The sequence below is a fragment of the Ranitomeya imitator genome, chromosome 4 (genome assembly GCF_032444005.1).
Source record: "Ranitomeya imitator isolate aRanImi1 chromosome 4, aRanImi1.pri, whole genome shotgun sequence".
In the NCBI taxonomy this organism is placed as follows: Eukaryota; Metazoa; Chordata; class Amphibia; order Anura; family Dendrobatidae; genus Ranitomeya; species Ranitomeya imitator.
In genome coordinates, this window is record NC_091285.1 from 702534758 (window position 1) to 702557016 (window position 22259).

Genomic DNA, 22259 nt, shown 5'->3' on the forward strand with positions numbered 1-22259 from the left:
TGGCACTGGCACAGGGCCCCTCAAAGTACAGCGGTGTGTTTGCACGGCGGGGGCGCCTCCCACCGGCAGCAACACTTTTGCATACTATGAGAGGCCCTGTGCCAGTGACGTCGCCAACTAGTATTCCTCCCCCCACCTGATGAAGGAACCTGCACTTTCATCTGCACCTTCCTCTTTGTCCCCGTGTAAGGTGGTATGGTATGCGGGAAGAGCAACCTGACTTTCAGCAGGGTCACAATGTTGTTGTGTAGCGTGCACGGGGAATGTTGCGTTATGGGTCAATGTACCAGCAGACTCATCTATCACTGGCTGGGCAATGGGCACGATGAAGTGGGAACACAGATATAGGCCCAAATAATAAAGTGGGCTAAATGCAGTTCAAAATTGGTAACACAGGAATAACCAGGGGGCATTGCAGTGGAGGACAACTGGAATGAGAGGCTGACACAGAGAGTAGGACCAAATCAGTAAGTAGTCGAAATGCAGTTCAAAATTGGCAACCGTAGTAAACAGGCGGCACAGCTTTGTTCAGTGGAGGAGAACAGCAAGGAGTGGCAGACACCGATAGTAGGCCCCAACCCAACTAGTAGGCCAAATGCAGTCTAACATTAACAACTACTTAACGAGAGCCTGAAAATGGAATTTCAGGACAGGAAACCAGGAGAACAGCAAGGAGTGGCAGACACCGATAGTAGGCCCCAAACCAACTAGTACGCCAAATGCAGTTGTTCCATTTAACCACAATTTAATGAGACCCTGAAGATAGAAGCTCAGGAAAGGCAACCTGGGGAACACCTTGGAGTGTAACACACCATCTCTCTCCACCCCATACCCATTTTGTAGGCCTAATGCAGTGTACTTTTCTACAACTACTAAACGAGAGTCGGAAGACCGAAGCAATGGCAAGGAAACCTGGGGAACACCTTGGAGTGTAACACACCATCTCTCTCCACCCCATACCCAATTTGTAGGCCTAATGCAGCCTACTTTCCGAAAACTACTAAACGAGAGCATGAAGATCGAAGCTCAGGAAAGGCAACCTGGGGAACACCTTGGAGTGTAACACACCCTCTCTCTACACCCCATACCCAATTTGAAGGCCTAATGCAGCGTAGTTTCCAACAACTACTAAACGAGAGCCGGAAGATCGAAGCTCAGGAAAGGCAACCTGGGGAACACCTTGGAGTGTAACACACCCTCTCTCTACACCCCATACCCAATTTGTAGGCCTAATGCAGCGTAGTTTCCGACAACTACTAAACGAGAGCATGAAGATCGAAGCTCAGGAAAGGCAACCTGGGGAACACCTTGGAGTGTAACAGAACCTCTCTCTACACCACGGAAGGGCTGATTCTTAGGAAGGAAGGCTGTTGGAAATAAGCATTGCGCGTCCGAGGGTGATTATATTCTTATTAGGTATATACTCACCCTCGGACGCGTCCTGCTTCTTTATTTGTAATGAATGTTTATTTGCAATGTGGTTTTGACTTACTCTATTATTTTGGTAATTAATGATTTTATTATTTTCATTGTTTTGCATCTTCTTGGCAATAATATAAAGAAGACGCGACAGGACAACACTCGGTGGATGCCATATCTGTGTTTTCAACTTAAAAAACCTTTCAGTTAACTACTTGCAGGAGAAAGTTATTGTAGCTGGTGGCCATTTTTAGTACTGTACCAGATTTTAGTTGTATGTGTTTGTTTTTAATGTTAAAATGTCTGCATTTGATATCTCACCAGTATTTTCTTTTTTATAAGCAAAATACTTATTTTTTTATTTTATGATGTTGGTTCAAGGGGTACACGGGCAGCAGTAGACAGGTCAGTGGAGGCCTAGTGGAAGGAGGGACCGCAGACAGGCTTCGAAGGCCTAACATAATAAAATGGGCTGGCTGTAGGCAATTTACAATTGGTTCCATGGGAACACGGGCAGCAGTAGACAGGTCAGTGGAGGCCTAGTGGAAGGAGGGACCGCAGACAGGCTTCGAAGCCCTAACATCATAAATTGGGCTGCCTGTAGGCAATTTAAAATTGGTTCCAGGGGAACACGGGCAGCAGTAGACAGGTCAGTGGAGGCCTAGAGGAAGGAGGGACCGCAGATGCGCCAATGTTTCCCCCATAACCAATTTGTAGGCCTAATGCAGCGTAGTTTCCAACAACTACTAAACGAGAGCCGGAAGATCGAAGCTCAGGAAATGCAACCTGGGGAACACCTTGGAGTGTAACAAACCCTCTCTCTGCACCCCATACCCTATTTGTAGGCCTAATGCAGTGTAGTTTCCAACAACTACTAAACGAGAGCCGGAAGATCGAAGCTCAGGAAAGGCAACCTGGAGAACACCTTGGAGTGTAACACACCATCTCTCTACACCCCATACCCAATTTGTAGGCCTAATGCAGCGTAGTTTCCAACAACTACTAAACGAGAACCGGAAGATCGAAGCTCAGGAAAGGCAACCTGGGGAACACCTTGGAGTGTAACACACCCTCTCTCTACACCCCATACCCAATTTGAAGGCCTAATGCAGCGTAGTTTCCAACAACTACTAAACGAGAGCCGGAAGATCGAAGCTCAGGAAAGGCAACCTGGGGAACACCTTGGAGTGTAACACACCCTCTCTCTACACCCCATACCCAATTTGTAGGCCTAATGCAGCGTAGTTTCCGACAACTACTAAACGAGAGCATGAAGATCGAAGCTCAGGAAAGGCAACCTGGGGAACACCTTGGAGTGTAACACACCCTCTCTCTACACCCCATACCCAATTTGAAGGCCTAATGCAGCGTAGTTTCCAACAACTACTAAACGAGAGCCGGAAGATCGAAGCTCAGGAAAGGCAACCTGGGGAACACCTTGGAGTGTAACACACCCTCTCTCTACACCCCATACCCAATTTGTAGGCCTAATGCAGCATAGTTTCCGACAACTACTAAACGAGAGCATGAAGATCGAAGCTCAGGAAAGGCAACCTGGGGAACACCTTGGAGTGTAACACAACCTCTCTCTACACCACGGAAGGGCTGATTCTTAGGAAGGAAGGCTGTTGGAAATAAGCATTGCGCGTCCGAGGGTGATTATATTCTTATTAGGTATATACTCACCCTCGGACGCGCCCTGCTTCTTTATTTGTAATGAATGTTTATTTGCAATATGGTTTTGACTTACTCTATTATTTTGGTAATTAATGATTTTATTATTTTCATTGTTTTGACATCTTCTTGGCAATAATATAAAGAAGATGCGACAGGACAATACTCGGTGGATGCCATATCTGTGTTTTCAATTTAAAAAACCTTTCAGTTAACTACTTGCAGGAGAAAGTTATTGTAGCTGGTGGCCATTTTTAGTACTGTACCAGATTTTTGTTGTATGTGTTTGTTTTTAATGTTAAAATGTCTGCATTTGATATCTCACCAGTATTTTCTTTTTTATAAGCAAAATACATATTTTTTTATTTTATGATGTTGGTTCAAGGGGTACACGGGCAGCAGTAGACAGGTCAGTGGAGGCCTAGTGGAAGGAGGGACCGCAGACAGGCTTCGAAGCCCTAACATCATAAATTGGGCTGCCTGTAGGCAATTTAAAATTGGTTCCAGGGGAACACGGGCAGCAGTGGCCTGGTCAGTGTAGTAGTAGTTGAAAGAACGGACCGCAGACAGGCTTCGAAGGCCTAACATAACAAAATTGGGCTGGCTGTAGGCACTTTTAAATTGGTTCCAGGGGTACACGGGCAGCAGTGGTCTGGTCAGTGGAGGCCTAGTGGAAGGAGTGACGGCAGACAGGCATCAAAGGCCTAACATAATAACATTGGGCTGTTGGCAATTTAAAATTGGTTCCAGGGGTACACGGGCAACAGTGGTCTGGTCAGTGGAAGTCTAGTGGAAGGAGTGACGGCAGACAGGCTTCGAAGGCCTAACATAACAAAATTGGGCTGGCTGTAGGCACTTTTAAATTGGTTCCAGGGGTACACGGGCAGCAGTGGTCTGGTCAGTGTAGGCCTAGTGGAAGGAGTGACAGCAGAAAGGCATCAAAGGCCTAACATAATAACATTGGGCTGTTGGCAATTTAAAATTGGTTCCAGGGGTACACGGGCAACAGTGGTCTGGTCAGTGGAAGTCTAGTGGAAGGAGTGATGGCAGACAGGCTTCGAAGGCCTAACATAATAAAATGGGCTGGCTGTAGGCAATTTACAATTGGTTCCATGGGAACACGGGCAGCAGTAGACAGGTCAGTGGAGGCCTAGTGGAAGGAGGGACCGCAGACAGGCTTCGAAGGCCTAACATAATAAAATGGGCTGGCTGTAGGCACTTTTAAATTGGTTCCAGGGGTACACGGGCAGCAGTGGTCTGGTCAGTGGAGGCCTAGTGGAAGGAGTGACGGCAGACAGGCATCAAAGGCCTAACATAATAACATTGGGCTGTTGGCAATTTAAAATTGGTTCCAGGGGTACACGGGCAACAGTGGTCTGGTCAGTGGAAGTCTAGTGGAAGGAGTGACGGCAGACAGGCTTCGAAGGCCTAACATAACAAAATTGGGCTGGCTGTAGGCACTTTTAAATTGGTTCCAGGGGTACACGGGCAGCAGTGGTCTGGTCAGTGTAGGCCTAGTGGAAGGAGTGACGGCAGACAGGCATCAAAGGCCTAACATAATAACATTGGGCTGTAGGCAATTTAAAATTGGTTCCAGGGGTACACGGGCAACAGTGGTCTGGTCAGTGGAAGTCTAGTGGAAGGAGTGATGGCAGACAGGCTTCGAAGGCCTAACATAATAAAATGGGCTGGCTGTAGGCAATTTACAATTGGTTCCATGGGAACACGGGCAGCAGTAGACAGGTCAGTGGAGGCCTAGTGGAAGGAGGGACCGCAGACAGGCTTCGAAGGCCTAACATAACAAAATTGGGCTGGCTGTAGGCAAGTTTAAATTGGTTCCAGGGGAACACGGCCAGCAGTGGCCTGGTCAGTGTAGTAGTTGTAGAAAGAACGGACCGCAGACAGGCTTCGAAGTTCTAACATAACAAAAATGTCAAAACAATGGTATTGTCAGTGCCAGGCATTGAAGGATGTCAGCGCATAGACCAAACATTGGTGAAGCTGTGAGAGATAATTTTGCTAGTGGTAGAGCACTGTTTGAGCTGGGGGGGGGAACTGTCTTGTGGCCGGCGGTACAGGCCCAGGGCCCCTCATATTACAATGGTGTGTCTGACGTTGGGTGCGCACCACCACCGCCAGAGACACTTTATTGTACTATGAGGGACCCAGTGGCAGTGCCGTCGACCAAAAGCGGGCACACCCACCTCTTCAGACAAACAGCACTCTCACGGGTGCTGGCGCAAAGTGGCGATACCACGGCCCCGTGTGGGGAGTTTGGCCATTTTGTTAGGAGTAAACATGTCGTATGCTGGACAATCAGGTGCAGAAAATTACGAGATTGGAAAAGTCATTCAGAATAGTCCACAGGCAAGACCTTTTCATAGGAAAGCTAGGTGTCAGCCAGGCAAGGTGGGGCAAAAGATTTCTAAATCCAGTTGTGGTTCATTTTAATGAAGGTTAGATCATCTACATTTTGGGTAGCCAGACGAGTCCTTTTTTCAGTTAGTATTGAACCTGCAGCACTGAATACTCTTTCTGATAGGACACTAGCTGCCGGGCAAGCAAGCTCCTGCAATGCATATTCTGCCAATTCTGGCCAGGTGTCTAATTTGGATGCCCAGTAATCAAATGGGAATGACGGTTGAGGGAGAACATCGATAAGGGATGAAAAATAGTTTGTAACCATACTGGACAAATGTTGTCTCCTGTCACTTTGAATTGATGCTGCAGTACCTGTTCTGTCTGCGGTCATAGCAAAATCACTCCACAACCTGGTCAGAAAACCCCTCTGGCCAACGCCACTTCTGATTTCTGCCCCTCTAACACCTCTGGTCTGCTGGCCCCTGGAGCTCGTGTGAGAACGATCACGGGCGCTGTGTGCAGGGAATGCCAGAAGCAAACGGTCAACAAGAGTTGATTGTTTTGTTGCTAATATTAGTTCCAAGTTCTCATGTGGCATAATATTTTGCAATTTGCCTTTATAGCGAGGATCAAGGAGGCAGGCCAACCAGTAATCGTCATCGTTCATCATTTTTGTGATGCGTGTGTCCCTTTTGAGGATACGCAAGGCATAATCCGCCATGTGGGCCAAAGTTCCAGTTGTCAAATCTGCGGTTGTGCTTGGTTGAGGGGCAGTTGCAGGCAAATCTACGTCACTTGTGTCCCTCAAAAAACCAGAACCCGGCCTTGCCACGCCACCAATTTCCAGTGACCCCGGGAAAGCTTCCTCATTAAAAATATACTCATCCCCATCATCCTCCTCATCCTCCACCTCCTCTTCGCCCGCTACCTCGTCCTGTACACTGCCCTGACCAGACAATGGCTGACTGTCATCAAGGCTTTCCTCTTCCTCTGGTGCAGACGCCTGATCCTTTATGTGCGTCAAACTTTGCATCAGCAGACACATTAGGGGGATGCTCATGCTTATTATGGCGTTGTCTGCACTAACCAGCCGTGTGCATTCCTCAAAACACTGAAGGACTTGACACATGTCTTGAATCTTCGACCACTGCACACCTGACAACTCCATGTCTGCCATCCTACTGCCTGCCCGTGTATGTGTATCCTCCCACAAAAACATAACAGCCCGCCTCTGTTCGCGCAGTCTCTGAAGCATGTGCAGTGTTGAGTTCCACCTTGTTGCAACGTCTATGATTAGGCGATGCTGGGGAAGGTTCAAAGAACGCTGATAGGTCTGCATACGGCTGGAGTGTACAGGCGAATGGCGGATATGTGCGCAAAGTCCACGCACTTTGAGGAGCAGGTCGGCTAACCCCGGATAACTTTTCAGGAAGCACTGCACCACCAGGTTTAAGGTGTGAGCCAGGCAAGGAATGTGTTTCAGTTGGGAAAGGGAGATGGCAGCCATGAAATTCCTTCCGTTATCACTCACTACCTTGCCTGCCTCAAGATCTACAGTGCCCAGCCACGACTGCGTTTCTTGCTGCAAGAACTCGGACAGAACTTCCGCGGTGTGTCTGTTGTCGCCCAAACACTTCATAGCCAATACAGCCTGCTGACGTTTGCCAGTAGCTGCCCCATAATGGGAGACCTGGTGTGCAACAGTGGCAGCTGCGGATGGAGTGGTTGTGCGACTGCGGTCTGTGGACGAGCTCTCGCTTCTGCAGGAGGACGAGGAGGAGGAGGAGGAGGGGGTGCGAACGGCTACAGCCAACTGTTTCCTAGACCGTGGGCTAGGCAGAACTGTCCCAAACTTGCTGTCCCCTGTGGACCCTGAATCCACCACATTTACCCAGTGTGCCGTGATGGACACGTAACGTCCCTGGCCATGCCTACTGGTCCATGCATCTGTTGTCAGGTGCACCTTTGTGCTCACAGATTGCCTGAGTGCATGGACGATGCGCTCTTTAACATGCTGGTGGAGGGCTGGGATGGCTTTTCTGGAAAAAAAGTGTCGACTGGGTAGCTCGTAGCGTGGTACAGAGTAGTCCATCAGGGCTTTGAAAGCTTCGCTTTCAACTAACCGGTAGGGCATCATCTCTAACGAGATTAGTCTAGCTATGTGGGCGTTCAAACCCTGTGTACGCGGATGCGAGGCTAAGTACTTCCTTTTTCTAACCATAGTCTCATGTAGGGTGAGCTGGACTGGAAAGCTGGAGATCGTGGAACTAGCGGGGGTGCCGGTGGACATGGCAGACTGAGAGACGGTGGGAGATGGTATTGTTGCCGCCGGTGCCCTAGATGCAGTATTTCCTACTACGAAACTGGTGATTCCCTGACCCTGACTGCTTTAGCCTGGCAAAGAAACCTGCACAGATACTGCAGGTGGTGCAGAAAATGGTGGCCCTACACTGCCGGAAGGGATGTTGCGTTGATGACTAGCTTCATTGGCCGAGGGTGCTGCAACCTTAAGGGACGTTTGGTAGTTAGTCCAGGCTTGCAAATGCATGGTGGTTAAATGTCTATGCATGCAACTTGTATTGAGACTTTTCAGATTCTGCCCTCTGCTTAAGGTAGTTGAACATTTTTGACAGATTACTTTGTGCTGATCAATTGGATGTTGTTTAAAAAAATGCCAGACTGCACTCTTTCTAGCATCGGATACCTTTTCAGGCATTGCAGACTGAGCTTTAACCGGATGGCCACGCTGTCCTCCAACAGGTTTTGACTTTGCCACGCGTTTTGGCCAAGATACGGGCTCGGCAGATGGAACCTGTTGTGATGTTGATGCCTGCTGCGGCCCCTCCTCCTCCGCTTCAGAACTGCTGCCGCCTGCACCCTGTTCCCCCAATGGCTGCCAATCGGGGTCAAGAACTGGGTCATCTATTACCTCTTCTTTTAGCTTATGTGCAACTTTGTCTGTGTCACCGTGTCGGTCAGTGGTATAGCGTTCGTGATGGGGCAACATAGTCTCATCAGGGTCTGATTCTTGATCAGCACCCTGCGAGGGCAATGTTGTGGTCTGAGTCAAAGGACCAGCATAGTAGTCTGGCTGTGGCTGTGCATCAGTGCACTCCATGTCAGATTCAACTTGTAATGGGCATGGACTGTTAACTGCTTCACTTTCTAAGCCAGGGACGGTATGTGTAAAGAGCTCCATGGAGTAACCCGTTGTGTCGCCTGCTGCATTCTTCTCTGTTGTTGTTTTTGCTGAAGAGGACAAGGAAGCGACTTGTCCCTGACCGTGAACATCCACTAACGACGCGCTGCTTTTACTTTTACCAGTTTCACGAGAGGAGGCAAAAGAGCTAGAGGCTGAGTCAGCAAGATAAGCCAAAACTTGCTCTTGATGCTCCGGCTTTAAAAGCGGTTTTCCTACTCCCAGAAAAGGGAGGGTTCGAGGCCTTGTGTAGCCAGACGACGAACCTGGCTCCACAGCTCCAGACTTAGGTGCAATATTTTTTTTCCCACGACCACCTGATGCTCCACTACCACTACCCTCATTACCAGCTGACAATGAACGCCCCCGGCCACGACCTCTTCCACCAGACTTCCTCATTGTTTTAAAAACGTTACCAAACGAACGGTATTTGTTGCTGTCACACAACTTACACGGTGAGCTATAACTTCAGTATGATTTAGCTACCCCTTTACAGGTGGGTGAGACCACAACGAAAATCAGCCACAATGTTACACACTCTGTTGTTGTTGGCAACAAATGAGATGCCACACACGCAGGACTGTCACTGAAGCGCAAATGTAAATATTTATCTCCCACTGATTTGTGTTTGTTTTTTTTAAAAGGGAGACTTCAGAAAAAAAAAATATTAAAAAAAAATTATTTTTTACAGAAGAATTTATAAAACAAATAAAATGAAATGATTGTTTCAGGGAGAATTTAGAAAAAAAAAAAAAAAGGCTTTGTAGGGCCCACTGAGTGAGAGAGGACGCACACAGGAGTCAGGAGTGGCACACAAGCCCAGAGGCCAATATTAATCTCTCACTGATTGATTTAGTGATTTTTTCAGGTAGATTTTGGAACCCAAATCAAGCCAAAAAATTAATAGGCTTTCTATGGCCCACAATTGGGGAGAGAGAGAGAGATGGCACACCCAGGAGTCAAGACTGGCACACAAGCAGAAAGGGCAATATGAATCTCCCACAGATTTTTTTTTTTTTTTTTTCAGGGAGACTTTAGAGAAAAAAAAATACAAAAAAAATGATTTTTTTCAGGAATAATTTAGAAACCAAATAAAATAAAATGATTTTTTCAGGGAGAATTTAGAAAACAAATAAAACAAAAAATAGGCTTTCTAGGGCCCACTGAGTGACAGATGACGCACACAGGAGTCAGGAGTGGCACACAAGCCCAGAGGCCAATATTAATCTCCCACTGATTGATTTAGTGATTTTTTCAGGTAGATTTTGGAACCCAAATCAAGCCAAAAAATTAATAGGCTTTCTATGGCCCACAATTGGGGAGAGAGAGAGAGATGGCACACCCAGGAGTCAAGACTGGCACACAAGCAGAAAGGGCAATATGAATCTCCCACAGATTTTTTTTTTTTTTTTTTCAGGCAGACTTTAGAGAAAAAAAAAATACAAAAAAATGATTTTTTTCAGGAATAATTTAGAAACCAAATAAAATAAAATGATTTTTTCAGGGAGAATTTAGAAAACAAATAAAACAAAAAATAGGCTTTCTAGGGCCCACTGAGTGACAGATGACGCACACAGGAGTCAGGAGTGGCACACAAGCCCAGAGGCCAATATTAATCTCCCACTGATTGATTTAGTGATTTTTTTTGGTAGATTTTGGAACCCAAATCAAGCCAAAAAATAAATAGGCTTTCTATGGCCCACTATTTGTGAGAGAGATGGCACGCTCAGGACTGGCACACAAGCCCAGAGGCCAATATTAATCTCCCACTTTTTTTTTTTCCAGGGAAAATTTATAAACCCAATAAAAAAAATAATAAAAAATCTTTCTATGGCCCACTATCTGAGAGAGAGAGATGGCACGCTTAGGACTGGCACACAAGCCCAAAGGCCAATATTAATCTCCCACTGATTGATTGATTGATTTTTTCAGGTAGAATTATGAACCCAAATCAACCAAAAAAAGAAATAGGCTTTCTATGGCCCACTATTTGTGAGAGAGATGGCACGCTCAGGACTGGCACACAAGCCCAGAGGCCAATATTAATCTCCCACTTTTTTTTTTTTTTCCAGGGAAAATTGATAAACCCAATAAAAAAAAAAAAAAATAGGCTTTCTATGGCCCACTATCTGAGAGAGAGAGATGGCACGCTTAGGACTGGCACACAAGCCCAAAGGCCAATATTAATCTCCCACTGATTGATTTATTGATTTTTTCAGGTAGAATTTAGAACCCAAATCAAGCAAAAAAATTAATAGGCTTTCTATGGCCCACTGAGTGAGAGATGGCACACACAGGAGTCAGGAGTGGCACACAAGCCCTGAGGCCAATATTTTTCTCCCACTGATTGATGTTGTGATTTTTTCTGGTAGATTTTGGAACCCAAATCAAGCAAAAAAATAAATAGGCTTTCTATGGCCCACTGAGTGAGAGATGACACAGACAGGGATGGCACTCTAGCAGAAATGCCAATTTTAGTCTCCCACAAAAAAAAAAAAAAGGAACTGTCCTTCAATTACTATCTCCCTACAGTAATCTCAGCCAGGTATGGCAGCCAGCAATAAGGAATGGACTGATGCACAAATTAAGTAAAAAGTGTGGACAAACAAACAAGATAGCTGTGCAGAAAGGAAGGAACAAGAGGATTTGTGCTTTGAAAAAAGCAGTTGGTTTGCACAGCGGCGTACACACAGCAATGCAGCTATCAGGGAGCCTTCTAGGGCAGCCCAATGAGCTACAGCGCTGAGGAAAAAAAAAAAAAAAAGGAGCTTCCACTGTCCCTGCACACCGAAGGTGGTGTTGGGCAGTGGAAATCGCTACAGCACAAGCGGTTTTGTGGTTAATGGACCCTGCCTAACGCTATCCCTGCTTCTGACGAAGCGGCAGCAACCTCTCCCTATGCTCAGATCAGCAGCAGTAAGATGGCGGTCGGCGGGAACGCCCCTTTATAGCCCCTGTGACGCCGCGGACAGCAAGCCAATCACTGCAATGCCCTTCTCTAAGATGGTGGGGACCAGGACCTATGTCATCACGCTGCCCACACGCTGCGTTTACCTTCATTGGCTGAGAAATGGCGCTTTTCGCGTCATTGAAACGCGACTTTGGCGCGAAAGTCGCGTACCGCATGGCCGACCACGCACAGGGGTCGGATCGGGTTTCATGAAACTCGACTTCGCCAAAAGTCGGCGACTTTTGAAAATGTTCGACCCGTTTCGCTCAACCCTACTGTCTACTCCAGCAGAAGCTAAGTTCCTGCCAGTTATTATTTGTCATTGTTGCCTTGTCCAGCTGGATATCATGATTTTGCCTTACTAGCTGGAAGCTCTGGGATGCAGAGTGGCATCTCCGCACCGTTAGTCGGTGCGGAGGTCTTTTTACACACTCTGCGTGGTCTTTTGTAGTTTTTTGTGCTGACCGCAAAGATACCTTTCCTATCCTCTGTCTATTTAGTAAGTCTGGCCTCCCTTTTCTGAAACCTGTTTCATTTCTGCGTTTGTGACTTTCATCTTTACTCACAGTCAATATATGTGGGGGGCTGCCTTTTCCTTTGGGGAATTTCTCTGAGGCAAGGTAGGCTTTATTTTCTATCTCTAGGGCTAGCTAGCTCTTAGGCTTTGAAGAGGCGTCTAGGGAGAGTCAGGAACGCTCCACGGCTATTTCTAGTTGTTGTGATAGGATTAGGGATTGCGGTCAGCAGAGCTCCCACATCCCAGAGCTTGTCCTGTGTCAGTTTAACTATCAGGTCGTGCCGGGTGCTCCTAACCACCAGGTCCATAACAGTACAGCTGGCCCAAAGTATTAATGCATCTCAATAGAGGGATAAGAGAAGTTCTGAGACCATTTTTTTTTCTTTGCACTGTGTTTTGTCTTTCTTTTCCCCTAAACCTTTGGGTGGTTCAGGACACAGGTGTAGATATGGACATTCAAGGTCTGTCCTCTTGTGTGGATCATCTCACTGCAAGGGTACAAAACATTCAAGATTTTGTGGTTCAGAATCCGATGTTAGAGCCTAGAATTCCTATTCCTGATTTATTTTCTGGGGATAGATCTAAGTTCTTGAATTTCAAAAATAATTGTAAACTGTTTCTAGCTTTGAAACCCCGCTCCTCTGGTGACCCCGTTCAACAAGTAAAAATCATTATTTCTTTGTTGCGTGGTGACCCTCAAGACTGGGCATTTTCCTTTGCGCCAGGAGATCCTGCATTGCGTGATGTTGATGCATTTTTCTGGCGCTTGGATTGCTTTTTGATGAACCAAATTCAGTGGATCAGGCAGAGAAAATCTTGCTGGCTTTGTGTCAGGGTCAGGATGAAGCGGAGGTGTACTGTCAGAAGTTTAGAAAGTGGTCTGTGCTTACTCAGTGGAATGAGTGTGCCCTGGCGGCAATTTTCAGAAAGGGTCTCTCTGAAGCCCTTAAGGATGTCATGGTGGGATTTCCCACGCCTGCTGGTCTGAATGAGTCTATGTCCTTGGCCATTCAGATCGATCGGCGCTTGCGTGAGCGCAAAGCTGTGCACCATTTGGCGGTATTCTCTGAGTATAGGCCTGAGCCTATGCAGTGTGATAGGACTTTGAACAGAGCTGAACGGCAAGAACAAAGACGTCGGAATGGGCTGTGTTTTTACTGTGGTGAATCCACTCATGCTATCTCCGATTGTCCTAAGTGCATTAAGCGGTTCGCTAGGTCTGCCACCATTGGTACGGCACAGTCTAAATATTTTTTGTCCGTTACTCTGATTTGCTCTCTGTCGTCCTATTCTGTTATGGCATTTGTGGATTCAGGCGCTGCCCTGAATTTGATGGACTTGGAGTTTGCCAGGCGCTGTGGTTTTTTCTTGGAGCCCTTGCAGTATCCTATTTCATTGAGAGGAATTGATGCTACGCCTTTGGACAAGAATAAGCCTCAGTACTGGACTCAATTGACCATGTGCATGGCTCCTGCACATCAGGAGGATATTCGCTTTTTGGTGTTGCATAATCTGCATGATGTGGTCGTTTTGGGGTTACCATGGCTACAGGTCCATAATCCAGTGTTGGATTGGAGATCTATGTCTGTGTCCGGCTGGGGTTGTCAGGGGGTACATGGTGATGTTCTATTGTTGTCAATTTCGCCTTCCACTCCTTCTGAGGTCCCTGAGTTTTTATCAGATTACCGGGATGTATTTGAAGAGCCCAAATCCGGTGCCCTACCTCCTCATAGGGATTGCGATTGTGCTATTAATTTGATTCCTGGTAGTAAGTTTCCTAAGGGCCGACTGTTTAATTTATCTGTGCCAGAGCACGCCACTATGCGGAGTTATATAAAGGAATCCTTGGAGAAGGGTCATATTCGCCCGTCGTCGTCACCATTGGGAGCAGGGTTCTTTTTTGTGGCCAAGAAGGATGGCTCGTTGAGACCTTGTATTGATTATCGCCTTCTCAATAAGATCACAGTCAAATTTCAGTATCCTTTGCCGCTGCTGTCTGATTTGTTTGCTCGGATTAAGGGGGCTAGTTGGTTCACCAAGATAGATCTTCGAGGGGCGTATAATCTTGTGCGAATTAAACAGGGCGATGAATGGAAAACAGCATTTAATACGCCCGAGGGCCATTTTGAGTACCTGGTCATGCCATTCGGGCTTTCTAATGCTCCATCTGTGTTTCAGTCCTTTATGCATGACATCTTCCGAGAGTACCTGGATAGATTCATGATTGTATATTTGGATGACATTTTGGTCTTTTCGGATGATTGGGAGTCTCATGTGAAGCAGGTCAGAATGGTGTTCCAGGTCCTTCGTGCGAATTCCTTGTTTGTGAAGGGGTCAAAGTGTCTCTTTGGAGTTCAGAAGGTTTCATTTTTGGGTTTCATTTTTTCCCCTTCTACTATCGAGATGGACCCTGTTAAAGTTCAGGCCATTTATGATTGGACTCAGCCGACATCTGTGAAGAGCCTGCAGAAGTTCCTGCGCTTTGCTAATTTTTACCGTCGCTTCATCGCTAATTTTTCCAGTATTGCTAAACCGTTGACTGATTTGACCAACAAAGGTGCTGATGTGGTCGATTGGTCCTCTGCGGCTGTGGAGGCTTTTCAGGAGTTGAAGCGTCGTTTTTCTTCTGCCCTGTGTTGTGCCAGCCAGATGTTTCGCTCCCGTTTCAGGTCGAGGTTGATGCTTCTGAGATTGGAGCAGGGGCTGTTTTGTCGCAAAGAAGTTCTGATGGCTCAGTGATGAAACCATGTGCCTTCTCTTCTAGAAAATTCTCGCCTGCTGAGCGCAATTATGATGTTGGCAATCGAGAGTTGTTGGCCATGAAGTGGGCATTCGAGGAGTGGCGACATTGGCTTGAAGGAGCTAAACATCGCGTGGTGGTCTTGACGGATCACAAGAATTTGACTTATCTCGAGTCTGCCAAACGGTTGAATTCTAGACAGGCTCGATGGTCGCTCTTTTTCTCCCATTTTGATTTTGTGGTTTCATACCTTCCGGGATCTAAGAATGTGAAGGCTGTAGCCCTGTCAAGGAGTTTTGGGCCTGACTCTCTGGGTGTTCCGGAGCCGGCGGGTACTCTTAAAGAGGGGGTAATTTTGTCTGCCATCTCCCCTGATTTGCGGCGCGTGCTGCAGAAGTTTCAGGCTGATAGACCTGACCGTTGTCCAACGGATAAACTGTTTGTCCCTGATAAATGGACTAGTAGAGTTATCTCTGAGGTTCATTGTTCGGTGTTGGCTGGTCATCCTGGAATCTTTCGTACCAGAGATTTGGTGGCTAGATCCTTTTGGTGGCCGTCTTTGTCACGGGATGTGCGTTCTTTTGTGCAGTCCTGTGGGACTTGTGCTCGGGCTAAACCCTGCTGTTCTCGTGCCAGTTGGTTGCTTTTGCCCTTGCCGGTCCCGAAGAGGCCCTGGACACATATCTCTATGGATTTTATTTCGGATCTCCCTGTCTCTCAAAAGATGTCGGTCATTTGGGTGGTTTGTGATCGCTTCTCTAAGACGGTCCATTTGGTACCCTTGTCTAAATTGCCTTCCTCCTCTGATTTGGTGCCATTGTTTTTCCAGCATGTGGTTCGTTTGCATGGCATTCCGGAGAACATCTTCTCGGACAGAGGTTCCCAGTTTGTTTCGAGGTTTTGGCGGTCCTTTTGTGCTAAGATGGGCATTGATTTGTCTTTTTCTTCGGCTTTCTATCCTCAGACTAATTGCCAAACCGAACGAACTAATCAGACTTTGGAAACATATCTGAGATGCTTTGTTTCTGCTGATCAGGATGGTTGGGTGTCCTTCTTGCCTTTGGCTGAGTTCGCCCTTAATAATCGGGCCAGCTCGGCTACTTTGGTTTCTCCTTTTTTCTGTAATTCTGGTTTCCATCCTCGTTTCTCTTCAGGGCAGATTGAGCCTTTGGACTATCTTGGTGTGGATACTGTGGTGGACAGGTTACAGCAGATTTGGACTCATGTGGTGGACAATTTGACATTGTCCCAGGAGAAGGCTCAACGTTTCGCTTACCGCCGGCGCTGTGTTGGTCCCCGACTTCGTGTTGGGGATTTGGTTTGGTTGTCATCTCGTCATGTTCCTATGAAGGTTTCCTCCCCTGAGTTTAAGCCTCGTTTCATTGGGCCATATAAGATTTCTGAAGTTCTTAATCCTGTGTTATTTCGTTTGGACCTTCCAGCTTCTTTTGCCATCCATTATGTATTCCATAGGTCGTTGTTGCGGAGATACGTGGCGCCTATGGTTCCCTCCGTTGATCCTCCTGCCCAGGTGTTGGTCGAGGGGGAGTTGGAGTATGTGGTGGAGAAGATTTTGGATTCTCGTGTTTCGAGACGGAAACTCCAGTACCTGGTCAAGTGGAAGGGTTATGGTCAGGAAGATAATTCCTGGGTTTTTGCCTCTGATGTTCATGCTGCCGATCTAGTTTCTGCCTTTAATTTGGCTCATCCTGATCGGCCTGGGGCTCTGGTGAGGGTTCGGTGACCCCTCCTCAAGGGGGGGTACTGTTGTGAATTCTGTTGTCGAACTCCCTCCTGTGGTCGTGAATGGTACTTCGGCGAGTTCTGTCCATGGACTCCCTCTGGTGGCTGTGAGTGGAGCTGCTGCTTCTGAGGTTCCTTCCACAGGTAGGGTGATTTATCCTTTGGTTGGCTGTTCTATTTAACTCCACTCAGATCGTTACTCCATGCCAGCTGTCAATGTTCCTGCATTTGTTCAGTTCGCTCTTGGATTTTTCTGGTGACCTGTCTACTCCAGCAGAAGCTAAGTTCCTGCCAGTTATTATTTGTCATTGTTGCCTTGTCCAGCTGGATATCATGATTTTGCCTTACTAGCTGGAAGCTCTGGGATGCAGAGTGGCATCTCCGCACCATTAGTCGGTGCAGAGGTCTTTTTGCACACTCTGCATGGTCTTTTGTAGTTTTTTGTGCTGACCGCAAAGATACCTTTCCTATCCTCTGTCTGTTTAGTAAGTCTGGCCTCCCTTTGCTGAAACCTGTTTCATTTCTGCACAATAATAAACACTGGCGCTATACACTACGGGCGATCGAGGGGGAAGGGATTAATAGACGAAAAAGAAGGAGGGATATAGAGCAGCTGGTGGGGTGGCAGGGTCTGTGCTATACCCTGTCTAAAAGAATAAACTGGAAACTATGTGCTAATGGCCCACCTGCGCTCAGAAACCAACTATAAGTGGAACACTCGCAATACAGCAACAAGGACGGGCCCACTAGTGATCAGATAAATACAATAGATGTGTATAGGGTAAATGGGCTATGCCTGCAAAATAGATAATATACTGATCGCCTCCTGTAATAATAGTGTGAGGGTTGGTCCGCTGGGGACCAACAGTGGAGGAATACCCGCAGATAATGAGAACATCCACTTACTAATATGGAAGGTCCGGATAACTGAAGGAGGTACTATAAGTCCCAGACTTGAGTCGGCTGATGAGTCAGGCAGCGCTGTGAGGTATCCGATGAAAGCTGGGAGAGGTTATGTCCGGAACACGCGCTGGACGCTGGAGCGTCTGAAGGAGTGAGAACTGCCAACTCCTGGCGTGCCCCGGCCGGAAGCAACGCCGGAGCAGTAGCGGTGTGGGTAGGGGGCGTGGCTAAGGCAGTGACGTCACGAGTAGGGCGGGTATGATAACAGGGGGGAACCAATCCAACGCGTTTCGAAGGAGGTGTTCCTTCTTCGTCAGGGCTGGAGTTCCCTGAAAGACCCGTCCTAATATAGCCTCCGCCCCCCCTTAGATTCAGACTAGCCCCTATGGTGGCCGCATAGTACCATATTGAAATGAGGCCATATTCGGAAAATGGAGAGACACTTAGTCTTATGGTGATAAAAATACCTAAATGGTGTGTGTGCGTAATCATAAGCACACTACAGAAGAAAAGGGGGAGGGGGTGGAAAGAAAAAGATTAAGGTAAGGGAAAGGTTATAAATATGTAAAAGTTAAAAACACTGTTTAATAATACTTTATTAAAATAGCACTATGTGTATAAAAGGCCAGATAGGTATATATTACTTCTAAACTGGGACGGGATCTATACATAAATGAATTGGTCTATATATAAAAGAACATAAAAACTAAAATTAACATTAGAATTGAAATGGAATGAATTCGAACACCTCCTTCGAAACGCATTGGATTGGTTCCCCCCTGTTATCATACCCGCCCTACTCGTGACGTCACTGCCTTAGCCACGCCCCCTACCCACACCGCTACTGCTCCGGCGTTGCTTCCGGCCGGGGCACGCCAGGAGTTGGCGGTTCTCACTCCTTCAGACGCTCCAGCGTCCAGCGCGTGTTCCGGACATAACCTCTCTCAGCTTTCATCGGATACCTCACAGCGCTGCCTGACTCATCAGCCGACTCAAGTCTGGGACTTATAGTACCTCCTTCAGTTATCCGGACCTTCCATATTAGTAAGTGGATGTTCTCATTATCTGCAGGTATTCCTCCACTGTTGGTCCCCAGCGGACCAACCCTCACACTATTATTACAGGAGGCGATCAGTATATTATCTATTTTGCAGGCATAGCCCATTTACCCTATACACATCTATTGTATTTATCTGATCACTAGTGGGCCCGTCCTTGTTGCTGTATTGCGAGTGTTCCACTTATAGTTGGTTTCTGAGCGCAGGTGGGCCATTAGCACACTGTTTCATTTCTGCGTTTGTGACTTTCATCTTTACTCACAGTCAATATATGTGGGGGGCTGCCTTTTCCTTTGGGGAATTTCTCTGAGGCAAGGTAGGCTTTATTTTCTATCTCTGGGGCAAGCTAGCTCTTAGGCTTTGAAGATGCGTCTAGGGAGAGTCAGGAACGCTCCACGGCTATTTCTAGTTGTTGTGATAGGATTAGGGGTTGCGGTCAGCAGAGCTCCCACATCCCAGAGCTTGTCCTGTGTCAGTTTAACTATCAGGTCGTGCCGGGTGCTCCTAACCACCACGTCCATAACAGACTGCTACCTGCTCGGCAGTTGCTGTGTACTCCTGTGAGCTAAACAGGACACAGCGCTTTCTTTATAGGTGACTCTGTGAAGTAACATAGTTCACTTCTATCGCCATATTGTGCCTCCATTTGCCAGGAGCAGGCTGTGTCCTGCACGGTGGACTCCGGGCTGCGAACGCACCAAATATCATCTCACTATTTACTTGGTGCGTTCCGCCAGCCCCTAACACATGACTACTGAGAGTTACCAGATTTCAGAGTTTTCAATGCATTGTAATGCTGTTATGTCAAGAATTGTTGTGACTCACAAGGCCTTGTTGCGAATAGAAGTCCTTTTCAAGAATGAAGACACATTAACAACTGTGGAAAGAAAAGGCCCAAGGACCAAGGTTGCATGTCCCAGAATTTCTGGGCAAAGTGAGCAGTGAAATGAGTTTTAGTTATTTGTTTTATATTTCACATGCTGCATTTATTATGCTGTGGTCTCTGAAGATACTCTCGAGCCTAATAGGGAGCATGCCATTAGTAGAGAATAAATTTGCTGTGAATCGCACTTAAAGATTAATTCCGCACAAATTGGTGAAATAAAATGCTGTCACATCTGTTCATCTCTACTGCAGGTGTGCTTGTCTAAATGCTACCCTTCTGGCTGCACTGAGTTCAGAGCATTTCTGAATTACATTTACAACAAAGCAAAGCTTGGATTTTCAACCTATCAATTTCCTATACTCATCACTAGTGTTGAGCATTCTGATACCGCAAGTATCGGGTATCGGCCGATATTTGCGGTATCGGAATTCCGATACCGAGTTCCGATATTTTTGCGATATCGGGAATCGGTATCGGGATGAATATTCATGTCTAAAATAAAGAATAAAAATAAAAAATATTGATATACTCACCCTCGGACGCGCCCTGGTTGTAACCGCTGCAACCGGCAGCCTCTGTTCCTAAGAATGAGCGAGTGAAGGACCTGCGATGATGTCGCGGCTTGTGATTGGTCGCATGAGCCGTCACATGAGCGGTCACGTGACCAATCACAAGCCGCGACGTCATCGAAGGTCCTTCACCCTGCATTCTTAGGAACGGAGGCTGCCGTTTACACCGCTAAGGTCCAGGGTCCGCCGGTGGGGTGAGTACATCTATATTTTTTATTTTTATTCTTTATTTTTTACATGAGTATGGATCCCAGGTGTTGTGAATTCTGTGGCAGAGCTCCCTCCTGTGGTCACAAGTGGTACTTCGGCTGATTCTCTCTATGAGCTTCCGTTGGTGGAGGAAAGTGGTACTGCGGCTTCTGAGTTTCCTTCCTCAGGTGATGTGGTGAAGTCTTTAGGTGCTGCTCTATTTAACTCCACCTAGTGCTTTGATCCTGGCCTCCAGTCAATGTTCTAGTATTGGACTTGCTTCCTCCTGGATCGTTCCTGTGGCCTGCTGCTCTGCATAGCTAAGTTCCGCTTTTGTTATTTTTGTTTACTGTTTTTTTCTGTCCAGCTTGCTTATTTGGTTTTTCTTGCTTGCTGGAAGCTCTGGGACGCAGAGGGTGTACCTCCGTGCCGTTAGTCGGTACGAAGGGTCTTTTTGCCCCCTTTGCGTGGTTGTTTGTAGGGTTTTGTGTTGACCGCAAAGTTACCTTTCCTATCCTCGCTCTGTTCAGAAAGTCGGGCCTCACTTTGCTAAATCTATTTCATCTCTACGTTTGTCTTTTCATCTTAACTCACAGTCATTATATGTGGGGGGCTGCCTTTTCCTTTGGGGTATTTCTCTGAGGCAAGGTAGGCTTATTTTCTATTTTCAGGCTAGCTAGTTTCTCAGGCTGTGCCGAGTTGCATAGGGAGCGTTAGGCGAAATCCACGGCTGCCTTTAGTGTGGTTGGAGAGGATTAGGGATTGCGGTCAGCAGAGTTCCCACATCTCAGAGCTCGTTCTATGTTTTTGGGTTATTGTCAGGTCACTGTATGTGCTCTGACTTCTATGTCCATTGTGGTACTGAATTAACCAATCATTACAGTACTGGAGGTCCAAAGTACTAATGATTCTCAATAGAGGGAAAAAAGAAGTTCTGAGACAATTTTTTTTTCTCTGCACTGTGTTTTGCCTTTTTTTTCCCCTAGACATTTGGGTGGTTCAGGACACAGGTGTAGCGATGGACATTAAAGGTCTGTCTTCATGTGTGGATCAGCTCACGGCAAGAGTACAAAACATTCAAGACTTTGTGATTCAGAATTCTATGTTGGAACCAAGAATTCCTATTCCTGATTTGTTTTTTGGAGATAGAACAAAATTTCTGAGTTTCAAAAATAATTGTGTTAGGAGTCGAGTTTCCTCTGCTGCACAGGGGGAATCTCGATCCGTCTCCGCTGCGGTCTCCCATTCCCCTCCAGCCGCAGTGGAGTCTGCTCAGCAGGGACGTCGATCCCAGCGTCTCGCTCAGTCTGACTCTGTGAGAAGAGTTATTGCTGCTTCTCCAGCTTCTGCCTTTGAAGCCTATTCTGGTCAGCAGCGAGCGGACTTCTCTGGGACTAAGTCCTTATCTGCACACACTGAGCATGCCCAGGGCAAGATCTCCCGTTGGAGATCGAGGGTCATGTGCTCAGGCTCTGCGGCACATTCCATTGGTCCTCTTGGCAGGTCCTAGAAGGGCAAAAGTTCTATAGCCATTTCCTGTGCTGCAGCTATATAAACTGCGCATGACCGCACGGCCATGCGCTAGTATTGTCTTACAATTGATATGTGTGTATGTGTGAGTGCAAGTCGTTCTTGGTTACCCCTTCCCTATTGAATGTCTGTTCGCAGAAGGTGTACGGCTGCTATCTAGCGCCCGACTTAGCTTACTACACTAAACACACATCACAGCGTCCTGTAGCTGTGCCTGCCAGTACGGCGCCGTGCGCCTGCCTTGCGCTTTCCATACCCAAGTCTGGGTGGTTAGTGGCGTCCGTTAGTGCGGCATCGCTCGCGCACTTGTGCGCTTATATTTCTGAAGGTTCTCTACACACCCAGTTGCGGTGTTGTGCCAGCAAGGGCCTAATCGGGCTTCAATCCCTTCTGGGGTTAAGTCCGCTGGCCACTTGCTCGCACTCTAGTGCGGTATTGCGGTCCTGTGAATTAACAGGATCGCTTTCCTCACGCTGGGTGAGGTTTAACCCACGCGTGTTTACTTTAGTGTACCGCTATAT